Genomic DNA, 25,897 nt, shown 5'->3' with positions numbered 1-25,897 from the left:
TATATCAAAATAAAGAGATCAGAAAACCAAATAGCAAGGAACAGCCATTTCAATTTAAACAGTACTTGGCACCCAGAACTTAAAATCTTGCCATCCATCACATGCACCAGAGTTGTAAAACGCAAAGAATTTGCATTTCACCGAATATCAGTGGAAACTCTGAAAAACAAAAGAGTATAAAAAGTGTAGTGGACAATGGGAATGAAACTTGGCAGTAAATAGCGGTGTGAGAGCAACAATATTTCACAATCTGGTTGGAGTCCAGACAGCAAGTACACATAACAGCAAAATTCACAGCAGCTGAAGAAGATGGCAGGGTTGCCCATTGAAATAATGTGCACAAAGTGGAAACAACAACTCGACATAACATCTGGGAGCACACTAATACACAATCATGCTGAGAGAACCTGTGAGATCAGAATCTCAATAAGGGTCACCAGGCTCATCTTGATCTGCAAGACAAGTTTAAGATGATCACTACTCCACCACCGATAGTAGAAGCCCTGTAGTAATCAAATCACTCACAAAAGATTCCAAGTCCCTAACACTGGACTCTGTGCATACATTGTTAATAGTCAATGCACCATCTCAAACTGGTTCCTTGCTACTTCCATGAAAATCCATTAACAGAAAACCGGATAACAGTTCACAGACACACAAACAAGTGAGCCACCAAAATGAGCAGCTGCCAAGTTTCCACGGAGACAAATACAATTTATCTAGTTTAACTATGCCTCACTAACTTAGTAATACATGAGAGTACGAGAGTACACTTTGAGGAAAATGCATCACTGGTCTTGGAGAAAAGTAAAAATGAATCAGGAAGCTGGCTGACTAAACGAGCTTTACCAAAACTTATTGTGACCATAAATTACATTTAACAAGGAAGAAACAACACTGTTTTCTCATCTGTAATTCTAGTCAAACAGTGTCCTGGTAGCTGTTCAATTTCATGGAGTGGGAATACTCAGTAGTGGATTTGTTTACAAAAGTAGATTTACAATTCAAGTTAGGTCAAGGTGGTAACATGGTCTAGCTCAGTATGTGATTTCAGTAGATTTCACTAGAGAATACAATTATGTTCAGGTTACATTTAAGCATAGTGTTGGGAACTTAATGGTAGTTAGTGTATCATTATAAGTATTATATCTCATAATAAATTTAGGCACAGAAAAAGATGGAATTGCAGTCAACAGTAACTGCAAATTGTCACTAACCAACTGACACTCATCCAAGAGTGGTGCCATGTTTAGTGCGAATGGATACAGTTTGTTAGCTGAGGGAACTATTCTGGTAGCAAGAAGGTTCAGAATTTAGATTTTTATGGAGGGATAGTATCATAATGGTAGTGGATAGGTTGAGACTATTCTGGCTCAGTTACTTCATAATTCAGTACAGAGAAAAACCATGGAAATAGACAAAGTGGTATTTCAGATCACTGAACTGTAGGAAGCACTGCACAGCATTATTTTCAATTTAAAGAAAACTGGTTTGAGATTCCACACCTGCATGTAACAAGGTATTCCAGCATACAGAGTTTAGCTGCAAGCCAATGTCTGAAGTGGCTTAAGTGTTTTATTTTTGATTGAATGAAAAGAGATGGTGGCACTCAGTTTTTTCATTTTTCTTCTAGACATGAAAGGCCAAGTTAATAGTTTATATGGGGAAAAAATACTGTGGAACTCAAGTAAAGTAAGTGTACAAAAAAGGGCTGTAATAACTGTTGGAGTGTTAGTTTAAAAAAAATCATGTGTCAGTGAACTTATTTTTGTAGATTATCTCTTAGAAAAGATATGACTGAATGGAGGTGAAGATGAGATGAAACATATAGGAAAACACAAACATCCAGCCCCTGAGCAAAGAAAATCTCCAACCTAGCTGGGAATCGAACCTGGGACCCCATGATCTAGAAGCAGCAGTGTTAACCTCACGACCATGGGCTACATTCTTACCACTCAGAAACTCTCATAAAAGAAAACTATTATTTCTCATAAAAGTTTTTAACCAGTGACATTTACTTATATAAAAGAGTCAACAGTTAATTCTAAATGTATCGTTAAAAGTTTGGATACTGACAAAGTAAGTAATTTGCTGAAAACATTATATTGCAGTCAGATCAGTAATTTTTCTGAAACATAATCAATATAATGCTGCTAAGCTACTATGAGCAGCATAGTGAACACATTATCATAAAGACAAAGCTCACACCCATCGCAGTAGTACATGTTTATATTCAACTAGCTCCACAGATGAAGAGACTGAAAAATGTACGATGAGGTAAAACAAATTATCCAGGTAGTTAAAGGAGGCAAAAATTTAATAGTGTTGGAGAACTGGAATTTAATGGTAGGAAAAGGAAGAGAAGGAAAAGAAGTAAGTAGGTGAACATGAACTGTGGAAAGGGATGAAAGGGGAAGAATTTTGCACAGAGCACAATTTAATCATCACTAACACATGGCTTAAGAATCATGAAAGAAGGTCATATACCTGGAGGGGGCCTGGCGACACCGGAAGGTTTCAGACTGATTATATAATGGTAAGACACAGATTTTGGAACCAGATTTTAAACTGTAAGTCATTCCCAGGGGCAGACATGGACTCTGACCATAATTTACTGGTTATGAACCGCAGATCAAAACTGAAAAAAATTGGAAAAAGGTAGGAAACTAAGGAGGTGGGACCTGGATAAACTGAAAGAACCAGAGGTTGCTGAGAATTTCAGAGAGAGCATTAGGGAGCAACTGACAAGAACAGCGGAAAGGAATACAGTATGAGAAAAATGGATAGCTTTCAGAGATGAAAAAATGAAGGCAGCAGAGGATCAAATAGATAAAAAGATGAAGCCTAGTAGAAATCCTTGGGTAACTCAAGAGATATTGAATTTAATTGAGGAAAGGAGAAAATATAAAAATGCACTACACGAAGAACTCAAAATGCAATACAAATGTCTAGAAAATGAGATTGACAGGAAGTGCAAAACCACTAAGCAGGAATGGCTAGAGGACAAATGTAAGAATTTAGAAGTGTATATCACTAGGGGAAAGATAGATACAGCTTACAGGAAAATTAAAGAGGCCTTTGAGGAAAAGACCCCCTCGGGAGACACTGCTTTAATGAAACACTATCCGTGTGGGCGACGGGGTTTGTGTGATCCAATGAAGTGGAGGGCTACACTGTCAGTAGTCTAACTACTGGCAGGGTCTCCCAAGCCGGACAGGTCTCAAAAGAGGATTATAGCGTCCCCAGTGAAATAATAAGAAAAGACTTGAAAAATCAGTATTTATAAATAGGAGACATTTAAAAATTGAATAATATACATTTTTTCACGTATCCGTATTATAATAATTTCTCTGTGTAAGTTTCGAGGGCAAAGAAATATAACAAAATCATCTAAAGAGACGACAAGATACGCTCTTTTGTTAATTTTTTAGTCGTCTTCACTTCTTCTCTTGTCTTGGTTGCGTGTAGATGGACATCTTGCGAGTGCTGGCAAATGTAAGCATATTTGTACTAATTTAGCAGATAATATATTGATTTAATATCATTGTTCACTTTTAATTTGTAAGAGGTGATCCCGATTTCATGTCCGCCTTCCTTTGAATTAACCTGCATTCGAGTAATTTACAGTTCAACAATCGCAGCGGCCGATGCAGCCAATGACGCCATTACCTGGCGATATTAACTTATAAAATTTAGCGGATGCGAAAAACTCGCCCACTATTAACATAATATAAATTTTTCTCCACAGCCATCTGACGCTGCAGAAAATACGTAGCTTTAAGATTCTTATTTTCAGTACAACAGCCGAGAGCCAAAGCCAGGACTCCGACTACAATGCAATGGTTAACGGAGGTAAGAAGAAATACTCTCGCGCATGTGTGGGCCGCAATTGTAATTAATAACTAAAGATTTATACCTTTAAAGTGAACTGACTAGCCGAGGAAATTAATATGAAAAGTTTGTAAGTTTTAATATGAAAGTTTGTTCAACTTATATGTTCATGCTTTAAGATTCAGTGCGTCTTAATGTTCATTAACGTAAAAAAAAAATTTAAAAAAATTATACTGAAGATTAAATTGTTAAGAAAGGAGAACTTAACAAAAGCATTTAATTGTAAATCAAAATTGAATGAAATACCATTTTGATTAAGGCCCACCACGTAAGTCAGCAACAATCAACATAATAATAATAATAATAATAATAATAATAATAATATATTGAATTAAGACGGCAGCGAGAGGATCCAGACGATGTGTGTCTCACAATGTCATGTCATGTCATGTCCTGTCCTGTCCTGTCCTGTCCCATCTCATCCCATCCTCTCCCTTTCCTTTTCCTCTCTGTGATTGTGTGGCAGCAGGCACAGTCCCCTAATGTGGACAGTGGAAGACCCTCAGAAACCAGGACAATAGTGATGCACATAGACCTTAATGCAAAGAGATGGATAGCATTCTGTAGTCATGGTGAAGACTAGCTATCTAAGTGGCAAGGCCCTGAAATAAAACCTTGGCAGGTGTCCAGGCCATGAGCTGGCAGCCCCACTAGGATACTTTGAGGCTGTGGGCCGATAACCTGCACCACAAAAAAACACACAACACAGAAACTAAAAGGAGAAACAGCCAGATGGATCTTAAGGATATGACCTTTGGACTCAAAAGGAAAATCCGTATTGGTTTTGGAATGTAAGGACATTGAAAGAGGCAGGAAGGCTAAGACAGGTTGAAAAAGAGATGGAGAACTACTGACTAGATATATTGGGACTAAGCGAAATAAAATAAGGTGGCCAGAATCTGGGGAATTCCAAACACAAAACGGTGGAGTGCTGCTGTATGTGGGTCAGACAGGTGAGGGCACGATGCATAGGAATGATGTAGGGCTCTTACTATCTAAAAGCAGCAAGAAGAGCCTACTGGAGTGGAAACCAGTCTCAGAACGAATAATAACTGCACGCTTTAAAACAAATATGTGATATATCACTGTAATTCAATGCTATGCACCTACTGAAATAGCTAAAGGAGAATTAAAACATGCATTTTATACGGAGTTTAACGGACTCCTTAGACAAGCAAATTCTTGGGACACAAAAATTTTAATGGGTGACTTGAAAGCAAAAGTTGGTTCAGAAAATAAAGGACTTGAACATGTGGGTGAGCATGGCATGGGGATCAGAAATGTAAATGGTGAACTGTTGATAGATATGTGCGCTGAACATGACCTAGTCACTGGAGGTACATTGTTTCCACATTGTAACTGCCATAAGGTAACGTGGGTTTCTCCAGACCACATTACTGAAAATCAAATAGACCACATAGTCATAAGCCACAAGTTTCGACACTCTGTTGGATATCAGAAACAGAAGAGGATCAGACGTCGGAAGTGACCACCATCTTGTTTTGGCAGAATTCAGACTGAAGATAATGGCAAATAGAATGAAGCTCAATCACAGGACAGCTACAGAGATGGGAGGAGCACTTCAAGGAATTGTTAAATTGTGAAGACAACCAAGAGGAACAGGTAAGAGATGTTCCAGAAGAAGTCAAAGAAAATCAAGATATAATAAATCTGCAGTGCCCCAAAATGGACGAAATTAGGATTGCTTTGAAATCCCTAAAGAATGCAAAAGCTCCATGTCTAGACAACATAGCACTGGAGCTCTTAAAAGCAGATACTGAAAGTACTGTTAAAATGCTCCATGCTGAAGCATATTTGGTTTGAAGAGAAATCTCCAATGGAGTGGAAAAATGATTTGGTGGTAAAGCTCCCAAAAAAGGGAAATTTGTCAGACAGTAACAAGTGGTGTGGTAATACATTGTTGTCAGTGCCCAGTACGGTCCTCACCAGAATTATTTGAAAATTGACTGCGAAAAGAACAGGCCGGTTTTAGGGCACAATGCAGTTGTGTTGATCTTATTAACACTCTTAGGATCATTTTAGAGCAAAGCTAAGAATTCCAAGCAACCATATACCTGGCATTCATTATTTTCAAAAGGCCTTCGATTCCGTGAAACAAAGTGCTCTGGCAGGTGTTGTGGAAGTACGGTATATCACAGAAGATCTTAAACATCATAAAAGATCTATATGATGGCTACAAATGTTGCGTACTCCACAAGGGAAATATGACAGAGCCCATAAAAGTAACAACTGGAGTCCAACAGTGTTGCATTTTTTCACCAACACTTTTTCTACATGTTCTCGACTCAGTTATGAGAAGAGTCACAGCAGGTGGGAGAACCATGAATGTCTGCACGATTTGGATTTTGCAGACATTGTCATTTTATTAGCTCAAAGGCTGACTGATATGCAAGCTAAATTAAACTTGCTGAAAGAAGAAGCAGAGACTGCTGGCCTCAAGATAAATATAGGCAAAAAAAGGAAATGAGAGTAAATTCAGGGAACATGTAGGTGCCATTGTTAATAAGGGAGCAGCGGGTGGAGACTGTCAACTCATTCCTGTATCTGGGTAGTATAGTGACAGAAGATGGTGGAGCTGGAGATGACGTGAAAAACCACATTAAAAAGGCAAATGCTCCCTTCATACAATTGGAAAAATAGAAGTATCAAGCAAGTACAAAATAAAAATCCGTATTTTTAATACAAATGTGAAGGCTGTCCTGTAGGCCAGTGAAAGCTGGAAAATGGATAAAAAGATAACATCCCAGTTACAAAGCTTCATAAATAGATGTCTCCAACGCATCATGAATATCCGAAGGCAAAAAAAAAAAAAAAAAAAAAAAAAAAAAAAAAAAAAGAAAAAAAAAAGAAAAAAAAAATGTAATGAGGAGCTCTGGCGAATAACAAACCAGATATCTATAGAAGACCAGATATGAGAGAGAAAGTGGGGTGGTTGGGGCAGACATTGAGAAAACCAGATAGAACGATCAAGAAAAAAGCATTGGAATGGAATCCCCAGGGAACAAGGAAGAGAGGAAGACCTAGGAGCACATGGAAGAGGGCAGTGGAAGGGGAATCAAAAAGAGATGGCAAGACCTGGGCAGAATTGAGGCAAATGGCCAAAGACAGAGACAAATGGTGAGTTCTCTCAAGTAAGTTGGGGAAAATAGAACTACCTGTATGAATATCAAGAGCTCAAATGGAAAACCAGTTCAAAGCAAAGAAGGGAAAGCTGAACGGTGGAAGGAGTACATAGAGGGTTTGTTCATTGGTTGATTCAGAGGAAGGGACCAAACAGCAAGGTCATCAGTCCCATCGGATTTGGGAAGGATGGGGAAGGAAGTCGGCCATGCCCTTTCAAAGGAACCATTCCGGCATTTACTTGAAGTAATTTCGGGAAATCATGGAAAACCTTAATCAGGATGGCTGGACACAGGTTTGAAAAGTCATCCTCCCGAATGCGAGTCCAGTGGGATAACCACTGCGCCACCTCACTCGGTCACATACAGAGTCCATACAAGGGTAGTATTATAGAAATGGAAGAGAACATAGGTGAAGATGAGATGGAAGATATGATACTGCGAGAAGAATCTGAAAGAGCACTGAAAGAAATAAGTCAAAACAAGGACCGAGGAGTAGACAACATCCCATTAGAACTACTGATTGCCTTGGGAGAGCCAGACATGACAAAACTCTTCCATATCATGTGCAAGATGTATGAACAGGTGATAAATCCAGATTTCAAAAAGAATATAATAATTCCAACTCCAAACAAAGCAGGTGCTGACACTTGTGATTATTAACAAACTATCAGTTTAATAACTCATGGCTGCAAAATACTAACATTAATTCTTTACAAATGAATGAAAGAAACTGGTAGAAGCCAACATCGCGGAAAATCAGTTTGGATTCCGGAGAAATGGAGGAATACGCGAGGCGATACTGACCCTGTGACTTAGCTTACAAGATAAGTTAAAGAAAGGCAAACCTATGTTTATAGCATTTCTAGACTTAGAGAAAGCTTTTGAAAATGTTGCCTGGAATACTCTCCTTCAAATTCTAAAGGCAGCACGGGTAAAATACATGGAATGAAAGACTATTTACAACATGTACAGAAACCAGATGGCAGTTACAATGCCAAGGGGAATGAAAGGGAAGCAACGGTTGAGAAGGGATTTGAGATTTGCCGATGACATTTTAATTCTGTCGGAGACAGCAAAGGACTTGAAAGAGTATTTGAACAGAGTCGACAGTGTCTTGAAAGGAGTGTAAAAGATGAACATCAACAAAAGCAAAACAAGGATAACAAAAATTTAGTCGTGTTTAAAACAGGTGACACTGAGCAGATTAGATTAGGAAACAAGATGCTTAAAGCAGTAGATGAGTATTGCTTTTTGGGCAGCAAAATAACTGATGATGGTCGAAGTAGAGAGGACATAAAATGTAGACTGACAATGGCAAAAAAAGTGTTTCGGAAGAAGAGAAATTTGTTAAGAATGAGTATAGATTTAAGTGTCAGGAAGTCTTTTTCCGATAGCATTTGTATAGAGTGTAGCCACGTATGGAAGTGAAACATGGACCATAAACAGTGTAGACATAGAGAATAGAAGCTTTTGAAATGTGGCACTATGGAAGAATGCTGAAGACTAGATGGGTAGATCAAGTCACTACTGAGAAAGTACTGAATAGAGTTGGGGAGCAAGGAATTTCTGCCACAACCTGACTAGATGAATGGATAAGTTGGTAGGACATATTCTGAGACATCGAGGGGTCACAAAGAGATGAATATAGCAAGCAGATTCAGAAGGATGTAGGTTGCAGTAGTTATTGGGAGATAAAGAGACTTGCATGCAAATCAGTCTTCGAACTGAAGACCACAATAACATTCAGTATCAAAAATAATAACCAATCTGCCTGATGCAAAATGGGATACATAATTAAGAGTTAGAGCTGATATCACTGGTTTAGTAAAGTATTTATTGAGACTGACAAATGAAACCAGTATTTAAAAATTTAAAGCATGCTACAATGTAAATATCAACAATAATGCAAACTGAAGATGTAATCTTGCAAACTATAGTATAGATGGTATAAAAAAGAAATATATTCTATTTTTATTTAGGAAGAAGCTGTCATTTACCTCACTCCAATCATCTGTGGTAGAGCATAGGATTACATATAAACTGTTTACCTTCATTTCTAAAGCAGGGTTAATAGGAACTTAAGTTCTTATTTCACAACTGACAAAGAAAAATTGCTTTGGGCCAGTTATATATTTTATGGCCACAGCTAATTGGTATATTTCATTAATGTAAAAATAAAAAGTAACTTTAGCACATAATAGTGAAATCTGCACAACCTTCCATTTACTTTTTGCAGGAATATATGTCAGCTTAGATATTTAATTTATGTGAACATTCTGTCAGTAGAAATGTTATTAAGTAGTGACAGGGCATGCCGAAAGAATGACGTACAGACTCTGAGCACACAATTCAGCTTTCACCGTGGAACTACTTGACCACTTACTCAGGTTTTTTTAGGAAAAAGCAATCCATCGTCCCCCTACTGCAGGAACGAGGAAGCCCCCTAAGCAATAAGACCTTAACCATCTTTCGGAAAATCAGACAGGCACTGATTCCTGCCTCACTGACACTCACATCAAATTCTATCTAGGTCTACTGCAGGGATATCAGCCATGACGCAGGGAAGAGGAGGAGTACGGATGACAAGGATATTGCTTAAGTTATGGGGGGGGGGGGGGGGGGGGAATACCACTGTGGTATGGGTGGGAACAATAGTGGGTACGATATTGCTCAGTTCAAGGCATGACAAGGAGTAGTCGAAACTGTGACAGAGAATGTGATTCAGTTGCTCCAGTCCTGGGTGGTACTGAGTCATGAGGGGAATGCTCCTTTGTGGCCAGACAGTTTATATGTGGGAGGTGGTAGGTGACTGGAGAAACAATGCTTGGGAGATCTGTTTATGTACAAGGTTGGATGGGGTGGGTTATTCCAGTCTGTGAAGGTTTCTGTAAGACCCTTGGTATTACATTTGGAGTGGGACAGACCACCACAGCAGATGCAATCACCACATGTGGCTAGGCTTTATGGAAGGGACTTCTTGATACGGAATGGGTGGCTGCTGTCTAAGCACAGGTATTACTGATGATTGGTACATTTTATATGGGCACAGATACTGATGCAAACATCCTTTAGATCAGGCTCATCCAAGAATTGTGCCTGGTGGACGTGGCCGTGCTCCGAAGGTGCAAGGCAGTGTAGTTCAGGGCCCTGTGCGTGACCGTGTGTCACTAGTGTCGGCATAGGAGCGAGAGAGATAGCTGTGGAGCGAGTGAGACTGCACAGCACTGCTCTGCACTGGACTGTCCCATGGTCAGATCCAACGCAAACAAAAGATCAGAGGAAGCATAGCTCTGTAAAAGTGATCGATAATCAGTAAAACAAGCAAACCATTTACTGTTTAGGTAACAATGTTCGTGTGGCAGAATTACTATGCAAATCTTTGAAAAAGAACATCCAAAACAAAAATCGAACAACAACTTAGTACTTTTCTGACCCACAGGTTGATTCTATTTGTATGGCATGTGCACACTCGCCATATGTACAGTAGACGTCTTCTGAAAGACGTATCAATTTCTTAAATGAACTAGTGTCATAAATATTCTATTTTTGAAATAGATGTAGAGTCTCATTCTTACTATTAGTAGTTACAAGTAAATATTTTTTGTTGTACTTTGTGCTACAGATTTTTGTACCCCTTTTCAGAGTTTAGACATCAGATCCTTAATTTGCTGTTTTGTACATAATAATTTTAATTGACCAAGTTTGAAAACTTATTATAAAAATAAAATTACAGTTATCAAGACCTTTAATACTTACAGTCAACACTGTTAAACAAGACAATTAACATTTTACATGTTTTTCTTTTTCGAGGAAATGATTTTGTCTAAGTTTGGTACAATATTCCCTAAGACTGCTAACCTCAAAGAATTAGGCAAATTTTTATCATTAAGTAGTGAACGGTTCTTTGTTTTAGCAAGCTTTAAGAGAGAGGAAAAGCGCTCACAAATATACACGGAACCAAACATAGAGAGATTTGGCCGCATGCTTGCGCAAAAGAGGATACTTCTATCATGGAAAACAGCTGTAAAATCATCCAAAGTTTTACACATGACAAAGCGGTCCTTCAGGCAGATATTGCAGACATTCTCTGCCCCAAAGGGACAACGGACAAAAAGGTCAGATGAAGCTCACTTATCTCCAAAAATCTGTTTTCAAACTCTTCTTGTAATTCACAAATGACCTGAACATAATCTGAAAAATCCACATCTTCTTTAATGCTGTCTAATGCAGGGAAGTGTCCACAATTCTCCTTGTGGAACTGTTTTTCCCAAAAAATACATTTTTTAATTGTTGAATCATCTGCACTAAATCAACAGAGTGATTTTCGCCTAGGAGTGAAATGTTCAAAGTATTTAAATGACCAGTTAGGTCACTCAAAAAAGCCAAATTCGCCACCCACTTAGGATCAACATCTGTGTCCATAACATTTTTTATGTTGCTCTTCCCACAAAGGCCTCCCGGTTTATCAGAGAATGCAGTGTCACAAATAAGCAGCAGCTGACTTCAGCCATTTTTGACCTGACATAACCCAGAAATCCAGTGCATATACCTCATAGCGCAGGGTCTCAATCCATTGTTACACTGGTCAGGCGTTTCCATTTTAAACCCATTGACTCAAACACATTTTCCACAGCAAGAAAAATACCCAAACCCTTGGTTGTGTCTTTTAATGGTATAAGGTCGAGAAATTCTTCGGTCACACGCAGATTATCATAGACATCCCGAATGAATATGACGAGCTGAGATATGTGCGCAACATCCGTGGACTCGTCAAGAGCAATAGAAAATGAAACAAAGTTTGCCGCTCTCTCCATTAATTGCTGCTCTACATCTGAGACCACATCTTCAACTCGGCGAGCAACAGTTCGAGGAGAAAGAGCTATTTTATCAAATTTTTCCGTGAGGTCTGCTGGACAAATACAAGCTGCCGAGTCAACCAGGCAATCCTTGATGAGATTCCTAGCTGCAAACAGTTTCCCTGCTTTCGGAATTCTCAGCGAGCATTTGTAGTTGCTTCATCCATTGAAACCCAAATAAAAAACTAAAAAAAAAAGACTGGAGTTGGGTGTGTTTTCCCCTAGTTCCTCTGAAAAGCAGTCATAGATGCTAGCAACGACAGCGAATGTGGTCACAAAATAAATTTTTATCTACCTGAATATTTGCATTTTAATTAATTGAAAACATAGATAAAACTACAATATATATGTTTTCCCATCCATAAAAACACAAATACACAAAAACAAACATGACTATTAACGACACTTTGCTGTCCGAGAGTGCATTTGTGAAGGCTTTTCAGAAAGTGGCAAAAGTAATGCACCTGAAACTTTTTCTTATGTCTGTGTGACACGATTTAATGCAATCCAAATATAAAAATTAACCAAAAAGAAATGTTTCTTGTAGTTGAAAATCTGATATTTGACAACTGGCACATTGCTAAGTGACGTATCAGATTATAAAATATACTTTGATTTATCATCTTTATACATAATAGTCATATGATAGGAAACACTTACTTCACTGTAATGCTGCTTGAAATTCTCTTTCAGTTTTTCAAGCTTTGACTGACTTCTCTCTTGCGACATTATTTTCGAACTGATCTTTGTGACAGGTATTAAAGTCCCGTTCAATCGAGTACTTTTTTTTTAAATACATGAGGTTCTGATGACATAGTAAACATTTGGCATGATTTCCGACAGCAGTACAAAATAAATTAATTTCCCCACTTGAGTTTAAATAGCGCAGATGCGCCGCTCCTCCTCTTTTTTTGCCTGCTGCTGTTGACAATTAAATAGCGCAGATGCGCCGCTCCTCCTCTTTTTTTGCCTGCTGCTGTTGACGATCCATCTTGATCCACTGTAGCTTTATATCTGTTGAATAAAGGCTTTGTGTCGTATCAGTGCTTTTGACCACTACTGGAGCGGCGGTCGGTCTTCCATACAAAGCGCACAAACAGCGGCACTGTGAGGCGGACCGCACAGTCAGCTAAGCGACACGACTCAGCCACTGCAACAACATACGAATTCGCCCAGGGTGCTGGCCTCAGGTGATCGCGGGCACTAGTGCCCCAGGGCCACAGTCTGGACGAGCTTGCTTTATATGAAGGTCAATATTTAGGAGGGTGGCTTGTTGTTGTTGTTGTTGTTGTTGTTGTTGTTGTCATGTTTCTTTTTTAAGAGTGCAAAAATAACTGATTTCATAAGCACCCATGTCATAACCTTAGCACACCAATAAGTAAAAGAAGTTAAAAGCGAATATACGTTAAGCCCAATCGACAGCAGGTAAGAGAGCTAAAAACGCGACTCCCTCTTGGAAAGAGATCCACAAAAAACACTGCAGTGACAGAGGAGGCACCTAACCAAAGATTAAATGTCCTTCACCAAACATATTGCTGAGACAGATAAAAGTAAAACACGGTTGACAGTCCACGGACCGTGTGCTAAAATGTCTGATAACTCAGATGGAAAAACATACACAAAACTAAGCAGTTAAAAAAATGGCACTGTGCCAGGACACTACAAACCATAAAAGATTGGTGACAATGAGCACAAAGTTGTGGAGGGGCACCACTTAACAAATGGCGTTGGCTAAAAAGACAGCACCCAAAGCACAACCTAGCTATAACAATCTTGCGATGAGAGGGCCGAGAGGAGGTTGGCCAAGCCATTGGGAGAGGTTCAATTCCCCAGTGCTTGTTCCAGTGAAGAGACAACCAGTGGTGATGCCAAAGTGACACCATCTGCTGACAGACGGGAATACAGAGATCATCTGAGGGAATGGAAGAGGTAGCAGCCCGACATAGGAGGACTGCAGCCTTGGTGTCAGCCTCAGCAGCCTCACTTACCATCAGACTGACGTAACCGGGAACCCACGTAAACATCACAGTAGCTCCATCAAGAGTGAGCAAGTGAAAGCATTCCTGGACCCGTTGCACTAAGCGATGGACAGTGTACACCACTCAGAGGTTCTGAAGGGCACACAGAACTGGAGCACATGACACAAGTAAAAAGCCTGTGTTGCCAGATGTACTGTGAGGCCTGATAGAAGGTGCACCGCTCTGCTGTAAATACTGAGCAGTGTTCTGGAAGCCGATACCAAAAATGTTCATTGTCAATGGTGAAGGTACACCAGACAATACAGTCGATCTTAGAGCCATAAATGTACACGAAGATGCTATTGTTAAGATACATGCACAGGCTGAGAAATTTACAGCGATAGATCGAATCCAGAGTAGTGTCCTTGGGAACCAAATGAAATCTGAGATGAACATGGGCTGTTGTATGTAGTCATGTCAGTGTAAGGTACACACCCATCAGGAACATGGTAGGCAGTGGGAAGTTAAGCTGCCAGAGCAGTAGCTGAAAGCGAACTCTGGGAGATAACAGAGAAGGAGGCCACACCCCATACTGATGATCAAGGGAGTCATCGAAAAAGAGGGCGTAGGATGGATGGCACACACACAAGACAAACGGCACTCGTATCCACTGAGGAAGACATCACGCCGGTATGACTGTGGCAGTTTGGCAGCTTCTGCATAGAGACTCCCAATCGGACTTATGTATAAGGTGCCAATGGCCAAATATGTTCCACGATGGTGGATTATGTTAAAACACTGTAAGAGGTGAGCAGAAGAATAAATGGAACATCCATAGTCTAGTTTCAATATTATGAGAAGGAAAGTTGCTACTCACCATATAGTGGAAACGCTGAGTCACAGATATGCAAAATAAAAAGATTTTCACACTTAACGTTTTTGGCCAATGGCCTTTGTCAACAACAGACACACATACGCACAAGTGTGCGCGCACACACACACACACACACACACACACACACACACACGCAACACACACACACACACACACACACACACACACACACACACACACACACACACACACACACACACGACTGTAGTCTTAGGCTACTGAAACCGTCTAGTTTCAAACAGACAAGGGATCCAATTGGAAGGAGACACAGCCTTGGTCATATTTTTTTGTTTTATTATCCGCAAAATCTATTTTCGGTCACTTAGTGACCATCCTCAGTGCTAGAAGTTAAAAATTTCACATAACGATCAGAGAGTATAAAACAGAAAATCACAACTACACCTGCATATGAACATAACAGTTGGTAGGAACATACCTGTAATATACAATTAAAATTGGTAGGCACTGGTATCAACAAGCTTAGAGCAATCACATAAACTGAGGCCGCTGTTTACATGCACCTGTTCAGCAGACCTCGGTGTGACAGGGCTTGGAACGCCCTCTATGTTACATGTGTCACAGTGAAGGCTTAATATTACTGGTTTTGCGAGATATTAACACAAAATAACTCTTGTGTATTAGTGAATCATGAAGTAATTCAAATTTAAAATGTACATAAAACACATAGCAGACAAAGGGGGAAAGGAAACATCTAAAATACATTGGTGTAATGTTAAAAAAAAAAAATACCATACATAAAACAGATTGATAATAAGTTCTCAGAGTGCAGGACAGGTTAAAAGAGAAAAAGACAATGAAAAAGAATAATATATGAATAACATGAAATGAGGCATAACACAGGTTTTTAAAAAACATAATACCCACCATCTGGCGTGGGAAGTTAGAAGTACAACGTTCATGATTTACGTTAAATGTTACGTTAAGACTCCTTAGTCTTAACGTAACATTTAACGTAAATCATGAACGTTGTACTTCTAACTTCCCATGCCAGATGGAGTCTTGCGGCCAGGTAAGACACGTGGGAGTATTAAGAATGTTTCCTATCAAGTGTGAGCTCCACAAATTTTGTAGTTTCAGTGAACAGAAGAGCACCAGGCCCAAGATGTAAAGACGGTGGACCAAACCCTTTGCACCATCAGAAATTCACACAAATGGTTTTGTTAGTGAGAAAATACATTGCTGAAGAAGCTGCTAAACGAGACAAATCCATGGAAAATTACAACAGATCGGAAAGTCATCCATACAGGCGGTGGCAGAAGTGCCTGATGGGAGACAGTCCATAATGTGGTTAATGGCTATAGCAAAGGATGATGCTCAGGACAGAGCACTGAGGCACCATGTTCTCCTGGATAAAGATGTCCGACAAGGCCGAACCCACATGTAATTTGAAAACTTGATCTTTTAAAAATTCCGGAAGGAAATTGGGCAGGCAGCCTTGGAAGCCCCACGTGAATAGAGTACAGAGGATGTCAGACCTCCAACAGGTGTCATAGGCTTTCTACAAACAAAAGCATGGCCCCAGTCTGCTGTTTCCACAGACAACTGTTCACAACATGGGTAGACAATGTGATGAGATGGTCAACTGCAGAACAGCATGCACGAAATACACATTGTGCAGTGGTTAGTAGATTGCAAGACTCGAGCAACTATACCAGCTGGCCATGAATCATACGTTCCATCACCTTGCAAACATAGCTGGCGAGATAAATGCGACAGTAGAAGAAGGAAAGCAATTGTCCTTACAGGGCTTAGGTATGGGTACGATAGCAGCTTCTGGGAAAAGTGTCGTCTGTCCAAATGTGATTTTAAGTACAAAGGAGAAAGTGCTTGCCTGCAGGAGAAAGGTGCTGCAACATCTAAATGTGAACATCATCTGGCCCTGTGACAGAAGACCGGGATGAGGTGAAAGCATGATCAAGCTCCCTCCTAGTAAAGGAGGCATTGTGACATTCACAATTCCAAGAAGAGAAGGATATCACCCGGGCCTCCACCACTCATTTAAATAGTAACCCAAGGAGTTGGGAGATAGCAACAGGATCCACAATGACATCTGCTACGCTTTGATTGGAAATCAGGGAATGAACCTTGGTCCCAGAGAGTCAACAGAGGTTGCCCCCACATGACAAAAGAGGGTCTGAAACTGTTCAAAGAACTAGTGAAGGAAATCCGGCTAGCATTTTTGCTGTCCTGAAGAACACAATGACACTGCACATGCAACCGTTTTTAACGAATACAGTTCACCATTACAGATGATGGTTAACAACCAGGAGGGCACGTCTCAGCACGGGAATCATGGCGCAGCATGCCTCAGTCCTACAGGGGACTGGGACGTGGCGCAGTAAAGAAGTGCAAGGTACGGAACATTCAGTTGCAGTAATGATAGCATTCGTAAGGTACTCTACATGGTCATCACAACTGGAGAAAGGTCATTCATCGAAGGTTGCCAGGGAGGAGTAAAGCCTCCAGTCAGCCTTAGAAAGCTGCTAAATGGGTTTACATGCAGGTGGGGTAGAAGTCAGCAAATGGATAGCACATGGGAAATGGTGGCTTGAGTACATGCCACAGAAAATGGAGCACTTGAGATGACTGGAAAACTGGACAGAGCAGAACGAAAGGTCCATATATGAACAGGTGTGCACGAGGTCTGTTCAGAACATGGGTGCTCCACTTTTAAGACAAAGACAGTTGAGTTGATTGAGGTCAACCAAGAGGGAACCTTTCGGACAGGTTTCTCAAGGAGCACCAAAGGGAATGGTGGGAGTTAAAATCACTGAGCAACAAAAAGGGGTGATGGAGCTGACTAGTAAGCTGGAGTAAGTCTTACCTGGTGACAGTGAATGACGAAGGGATGTAGACATTACGAAGAGAAAAGATCAAACAACAAAGGAAAATGCGGACTGCGACAGCTTACAGCTGGGTGCTCAATGACATGGTTTGGCTACGGACATCATCCCCAATGAGCAGCATTACTCTCCCATGAGATGAAATGCCACCCTTGGGGCAAAAGTCGAAGCAAACTGGAAGGAAATGCAAGAGGTCAAAGCGGTCACAAGGATGCAATTTTGTTTCTTGGAAGCAGCAAACAACCAGATGCTGGGATTCCAAGAGCAGTCCTAATTCCCCCTGGTTGGATCTAATGCCACAAACATTCCACTGGAGAAGAGTCATAACTGAGAATGGGGAGGAAGGCACAAATGAAAGGCAGATGCTAAGTGCCTGCCTTTGAAGATTCACTGTTACAGGGCACAGAGGCTGGAGGATCCTGTTCCGTGGAACCTATGGAGGCTTCAGCACTCTCCCTGGGCCAGCCTGGAGACTCCAGGCCAGAAAAATAGAAAGCAGTGCGCACCAACGAAATGGAGGTCAGTTGGGTAAGGATATCATGTGGCAACACCATTGAAGGGGATCTCCGAATAGTGGAAGGAGAAGACTGGTTGCCTTTGTTCAATTTCTTACAGCCTTTATGGTCGGCACACAAAGTCTCAGATGTTTGTTGGCTGGAGGGATGTTAAAAGTCTTTGCGGGAATGTTGCTTTTGTCCTGTCTGGCCTGCCAGTTGTTTAGCAGGTGATTTTGGCGCCAAGGGTGAAGATCTGGTGGCTTATTGCACAGTTGTAGGAGATGGAGACAGGGATGCTACTGTGATAATGGGTGATTTCACAACTGCACTACTGAAATGGAGGTCACAACTCTATGCGATCACACCCTGTATAGCATAGCAAGAACAAAACTACAAGTGCCAGATGGTAAAATACAGGGCTTTCAACTAGCCAACAACTTTTGAGAGACAGGGTAGGGTACTTTTTCCTTTACCCAGTAAGGCTCATTCACCATAAGGCTCATTCACCGAGATAAACTAGCCACTCACGCGATGATCAGGCATGGTCGCCACTGGAATTGATATAGCAGTAAGAAGGAGGTGGGCAATTGCCCTCATGAGCATCTCTACCAGAAGTAACACATTTGGCCAGGTTTTGACAGGACATGCAAGTGTGGTTATAACATCGACACTGGTAGCAATGCAACAGGTCTAGAATGTACAGTCTGATTGTGATGATTTCATAGTCAGCCTTAATTTTCAATGGAAACACTCCAGAATGAAATTTTCACTCTGCAGTGGAGTGTGCACTGATATGAAACTTCCTGGCAACTCTATGTCAACTGTGTGCCGGACCGAGACTCTAACTCAGGACCTTTGCCTTTCACGGGCAAGTGCTCTACCAACTGAGGTACCCAAGCACAGCTCATGCCCTGTCCTCACAGTCTTACTTCCACCAGTACCTCATCCCCTACCTTCCAAACTTCACAGAAGCTCTTCTGGTTCTCAGTTTATTTATCAATTTTCATTTTTTATTTGTAGTTTGTTGTTGCTATTTGAGTTTACATATTGTCATTTGGAGACGGTGAGTGGAGCTGTGGATGTTAGAAAATGGAGTGCCAAGTAGAGAAATTGGAACATTTCCGACATATTCTTCTGTTCCAAGTTCAGTTGAGGGCTGGAAGTAGCAGAGGCAGCCGAAACATGTGTGTCGTGTATGGGGATAATGCCAATAGATGGAACACAGCAAGCAAATGGTTTTCTCTCTTTGAGGAAGGTTGTCTTGACATTAATTACTCTCCACATTCAGAAAGACCTTTGGGGTTTGATGAAGATCATTTCAATGCTTTAATTTACAATGATCCATGTCAGTGTACTTGAGAACTGGCAAATGTGATGAACTGTGACCATTCCACCGTCGTGTGACATTTTCATGCAATGGGGAAGGTTCAAAAATCACATTTATAGGTACTGCATGCTATAAGCCAAAATCACAAAAATCAGTGAATGGGCATATGTGCACCTCTGCTTGCTCATTAACAACATTGACCATTCCTACCCTATATCCACGTCAGTGTACTCGAGAACTGGCAAATGTGATGAACGGTGACCATTCCACCGTCGTGTGACATTTGCATGCAATGGGGAAGGTTCAAAAATCACATTTATAGGTACTGCATGCTATGAGCCAAAACCACAAAAATCAGTGAATGGGCATATGTGCACCTCTGCTTGCTCATTAACAACAATGACCATTCCTACCCATATCATTGCTGGTGATGAGAAATTGTATCTTTATGCAACCATAAGGAAAAGAAAGGAATGCCTGATCCCAAGCTAAGTAGCAACTCCCTGTACAAAGACCTGCATGCATCCACAAAAGATAATGTTAAGCATCTGGTGGAACACTGATGGTGTAGTGCACTACGAATTGCTTTCCCAAAGTTTAGGCATCACTGCTGACATTTATTGTCAACAACTGAGACATCTTGCAGGTGTAATTCAAGAACAATGACAGGAAGAGTGCATGAAGTGATGCTAATCCGTGACAATGCCCGCCTGCATTCTGCAAGACTGACAAAAAACACTATACAATCAAACAATGGAAAATTCAGGATGAATGTAACAATATTATGAAAAGGAAAGTTGCCACTCACCATATAGCGGAGATGCTAAGTCACACCATATAGCGGAGATGCTAAGTCACAGATAGGCACAACAAAAAGACTGTCACAAATAAAGCTTTTGGCCCATAAGGCCTTTGTCAAAAATAGACACACACACAACACACACCCACGCACGCAAACCCAACTCTAACATACATGACTGCAGTCTCAGGAGGGGGGGGGGGGGGGTAAGGAGGAGGCTGGGGTGGGAAGGGGGAGGGATAGTAAGGTAGGGGCAGTGGACAGTGCAGTGCTGTTGGGAAGCACGCAAGGATGAGGTGGAGAAAGGGTACAGCAGCTATGTGCAGTTGGGAAGATAGACAGTGGGCAGGGCAGGGGTGGAGAGGTGGGGAGATTGGATGGGGGGGGGGGGGGGGGGGTAGCGGAAAAGGAGAGAAGTAAAAAGACTGTGTGCAATGGCGGAATGAGGGCTGTGTAGTGCTGGAATAGGAACAGGGAGGCTGGATGGGTGAGGACAACAACTAACACTAACAGGAGTTGGGCTGGAAAGTCATTCTCCACCCATCTTAGTCACCTGATCTTGCACCCTCAGATTTTCACTTTTTCCATTCTCTATCAAACAAACTTCAACAAATTTCCTTTCCGATGAAAATGCGGTCCAAATATGGCCCGGCAAGTTCTTCACCTCTAAACCACATGTTCTACAGTCGCGAAATCAAAAAGTTGCTCCAACAATTGCAGACTATTGTAAATAGTGAAGGAGAAAATATTATTGATGACTAAAGTCTCTGTTATGTGTATCTGTTGTGTTTATTGATCTTATGGAAGAACGCTACGAACTTATGCACCAACGCAATAGTTTCGCAGTTATAGAGGTCACCCTGCTTTACTACTCAACCAATGGAAAATTCTCTCATGTACTGTCCTGCGTTAACAGAAGCTATCAAGGTGCCGCAGATGTTGAATAATATATTTCTGTACCTTGTTTCCACATTGTCTTCAGTCAGTGCCCTTGCAATCACAGGGTAGCTGGCAGAATCAAAAGCAGTTTCAAAAATCTAGAAAAGCTATGCACAATGGCATTTCATATTCACTGGCTTGACTAATTACTTCACACAGGATTGTCAATTGTGATATAGCCACTGCAGCATCCAGCTTGTTCTCTGAGATGCGCATTTTCCACAACAGTTTTGATGTGATTTGTCAACATTTTTGTGAAAATTTTGTACATAACAGTGAGTAAATCAGCGGGACAGTATTTCTTCAAATCATGAATACTTCCTTTTTTATGCAGCAGTATTATGTTTGCTTTTTTGCAGTTGGCAGGGATGGTGTCACCTTTCTGAGTACAAACAGTAAAGATTTTAGCCAAATGTTTTTCTGTTTCTTCACAGTAAGCTTAAGTATTTCAATCAAACAGATCTTAATACTTCCTGCTTTTCCATCCTGTATTTCAGCTGCAGCTTTTCTTATTTCTTTTGTGAGGATTTCTGGAATATCATCATTTTCATTTACGTAAGGTGTTAACAGTGGTTCACTAGTTTTTTCACACAGTTTGTTGTAGAAATTTCTCATAGCTATAGAATTTTCTTCTTTACCTGACACATGCCCTTCATAACTGTTAATTGCTATTATTTCTTTTTTTACCTTTTGTTCAACTTTCTTGTAACTCCTTTTATTCCCTAGAGCTAATTTTATAGCATTTTCATTGTATGTTTAACACCTGTTTTTAATTTCTTTCTTATAAACTTACATTGATCTCAGTATTCTATCCTGTCTACAGTTGCTTTAATTTTCATCTCTCGTCTTTTTAACTTACGGGTTACAAATATGAATGGTCTTTGTACATTGTTCAAGAACAGTTAGGACAGCAGTTTGAGTTCCTTCACAGCAATTACCATATAGCCAGTGAAGGAATCTGCCACAGCCTTTCAAGAAGCTACGGTCTAACAACATAAACAGGTAACAGACAAAGCAGTCTTATACACACAATGGCCAATGAAGTAAAACACTACAATTTAGTGCCCTAATACAGCATGTGGTTCCAAATTATTGCTGTAAAAATTACAGAAACTCTAACTGCATGAAAAATATGTGAACACTATGAAGAGTGAAAAAGGGAAAAAGAATTAGACAAAGAGTGGAGTGGTAACAAGAAACACTGAATGAAAATAGTAGAGAAGAATAATCAAGTTTACGCAAAGAAATAACTATTTGACAAAAGGAAGGGCATATCTTAATAAACACACTGAAATGCAAATATTTAAAAAAGTGTCTCTCATAAAATGCAATTAACAGTCACACTATAAATATCGACAAATAATATTTTTAAGATTACAAGATGGAAGAGCAATGGACAAAAACATTAATGGATGGTGACTGAATACGAAGGATGAATGGCAATTTAGTAGTGGCTGGCAATACAAGTGTCAGTGCTCAACAACTGTACAATATTTCCAAGTTACAGCGTGTAAGCTAACCAACCTACGATGACTGCAGCTCCTAGTAGTGGCGAAATCTTGATTTCTCTCTTTCTGATACTAGCGGCTCTAGTAACATGATTGTTAAATGACTGACAAAATTACTGAGATAAACTTGAAACATTTTCATATCTATTATTCTCGAAAGACATTATGGCAATTGGCTTTTTCCATAGAATTTGTACACAGTTTGTGCAAAACAAGCTAGCAATTACACTTAACAAATTTAAAAAATGTCAACATATTTACAAGTCAATTTCAATACTGAGCTTAGCACTCCTGCGTCTGCACATATTAAAAATCCATAAATCATCATTTAAAAGATGACTGTTAATTAGTAATTGTTAATGGTGTCATAAAAGTTTTACAAAAACATTTGACACAGAGATGTTGATAACCTGATTACCGAACACAGACTTTTTTACAGACTGAACGATTTCTAACAACACAGAGATGTTCACACGTTGATTACTGGGTGCTGATTGAAGCTTTGTCCTCTCCTTGTACTTATAGATGAGTGTGTAGTAATTGTTGAATTTGGCTATTACATTTTAATTTATAGTGGGAAAAAGGTAAAAATAGTGGCTATGGAATCATTGTGACACAAGTAGTGATCTGGTTTACCCATATGTTAGATATCCCTGTGGGGATTCCCAGTTCTGACCACATTTGACTAGTTTATGTAATTTTCTATGTAAAATAATTACCAAACTGGCATGTTTCTCTGGAACAAATGCGCATTTTTGTGATCAGCAAGATTAGGGCTACAAAAGTTGGTAACTGAATCTTGGAAATAAGCACTAGTTAAAAATTGAACCTTCAGATGATGAAAATTCTAATTACATATGATTTTTGAAATAGGTAGTTCTTGGAAAAGAGGAGCTGAAGGACTTTCAGACAATGTGTGTTATTACTGAGTTACCTATTAGCTCACGTCAAATTCAATTTCCACATGGGTTCTCCAATTCTTAAATCTTGAATATTTACTCATGAAAATAGTTTCCATGTGAGAATATAAGACTGTCATCAGCAAATAATAAAGTACATACTGAGTGATAAAACATGTGGATTTCAACTCAAATAAAAAAGTAATTACTTTCGGTAATTATCACGTAAGTATTATTCAGAAAATAATGTAAAATGAAAAAAGCAAATTATATTATTATTGCAAACGGAAAAAGAACATGAGGAGTGTTCCAATTTGCTCTCTGTTACATGCGGCACAGCACAGTCTTTGTTCAGGTGCTGTGTCATGCACAGCTGAGCTAAGCAAGATGTACTTGCATCAAAACAATTATTAAATTTTTAAGGAAAAGTTGAGTGTAGAGTGAGAACTGGGATGATTTTTAGTAGAATTTTTTGAGAACGTGTTGGTAACAACTATTGTGAATTGGTATTATCATTAATTTTATTGCATGATAGTATTAACCAGAAAAATGGAAACAATCTTAAAAGCTATTTGTGATTTGCACAGTGAGATAGGACGAGGTATGCTGACATAAAACTTAAGATGTTACGTTTGAAAAAGTTCTTGCTGCAGCAACCAGTGAATTAAATGTCAAATTAAACACAATTAATACACTGCTGACAAAAAAGTGAAGCACAAAGGAGGGTAGGACAAACTGTAATGAAACTTCAGGTGTTGAGACGATATTGATGTTATTTCACTGATTACAAAAAGGAGTCAAATTTACAAATGACTTGGCAGTATCTGTCCACTTATCTGTCATCATCATCATTTAACCGTTCCAGTTTCCCAGGGACTGGTACCGAGCCTCTTCCACTTCATCCTGTCCAAATACGTCTGTTCACAAAGATCATCATCCACCGTCCGTCCTCTGGTCACTAGATCACCCTTAATCAAGTCCAGCCATCGGCTTCGAGGCCTTCCTTGAGGTCTTTTCCCATCTACCTGTCTTTCCAAATTATTTTGGCTGTTCTAGTTGGCTCCATTCTCGTCACTTGCCCGTACCATCAAAGTCTAGATGTGCCAATTTGTGTGGAGTTGCTGGTCTCCCATCGGGCGCCTCCCCAAGAGACAGATAGGGGAAATAAAATACCTGGGGTGGACCAAAACCAGCAGCTGCTGCCTTGTAGTATGAATTTGGCTTATCAAAGGCTGAGGGAGTTAACTAAAAGAAAATCCGCAGTTACGTTAGGCCTAGCAAGCCAGTAAAAGAGCTTATTTGTACATAAGAGCCTCGGAACGCGATCAACTCAATTAAGATACCAGCATGAGCAGACTCATGTCAGGGATGATGGTTTACGGCCTGATGAAAGACAGGGTCTTGCAAAAATGCAAAAATCCCAGAAAAGACTTACACGGATTGGGACCATCAACTTACTCAGCCTCACAGGAAAATATGAAGAACTAGTGGACCTTCTGGAAAATAGAAAATTGATGATACTGGGGATGAGTGAAACAAAATGGAAAGGGAAGGGCATGAAGAAATTAAGGAAACAGTACACACTGTTTTGTTATGGAAATAACAAAGAGATGAAGAATGGTGTCAGTTTCATCATGAATAAAGATCTAGAAGGAATCACTGACATTCAGTACATTAGTGAGAGAATAATAAAGATGACTCTACATTTAGGCAGAGAAAAACTAACTTTAGTATAGATGTATGCACCTCAAACTGGATGTTGTCAAGAGGATAAGAACCAGATTCTTGAAGATTTAGAAAAAGTCATTAGTAAATAGAGAGTGATCATTATAGAAGACCTAAATGCACAGATAGGGACAAACAGAATAGGATATGAGAATTTAATGGGACCCCATAGATATGGTAGAAGAAATATAGAAGGTGAGCATCTCCTTGACTTCTGTACGAGGAATGGGTTGGTGGTGAAAAACAGATGTTTTGAGAAGAGACAGAGCCATAAGATAACACAATACAGTTGGGATGGATTACAAAAGACTGTAATCGATTATGTCATCACAGATGAGGAGAGGAGTAGAATGGTAAGGTGTCAGAGTAATCCCTAGCGAGAGCCTTGACAGTGATCACCATCTATTAGTAGCAGACCTGAGAAACTTCAATGTGCTGAAAATACAGAACAAGAAAATGCCAAAAATCAAAGTATGGGAACTCCAGAAAACAGAGAAGAGAGCTAAATATCAAAACCAGATAAAATCCCCGTTATCAAGAGATGAAAGGAAAAATGGAGAGGCAGAATGGACCAGACTAAGGTACACATTGGTAAA

At 40.0% G+C, this 25,897-nt stretch overlaps 1 protein-coding gene across 2 annotated transcripts in view; it reads right to left on the bottom strand.

Moving 5' to 3' along the window:
• The window catches only part of LOC126198596 (elongator complex protein 1), a 149,015-nt gene that overhangs the window by 83,208 nt on the left and 39,910 nt on the right, over positions 1-25,897 (bottom strand). The gene's annotated exons all lie outside the window — the stretch shown is intronic.

The sequence above is a fragment of the Schistocerca nitens genome, chromosome 8, assembly GCF_023898315.1.
Source record: "Schistocerca nitens isolate TAMUIC-IGC-003100 chromosome 8, iqSchNite1.1, whole genome shotgun sequence".
NCBI lineage: Eukaryota > Metazoa > Arthropoda > Insecta > Orthoptera > Acrididae > Schistocerca > Schistocerca nitens.
Note: the sequence above shows the minus strand (reverse complement) of the source record. Positions and strands in the feature narration are given on the sequence as shown.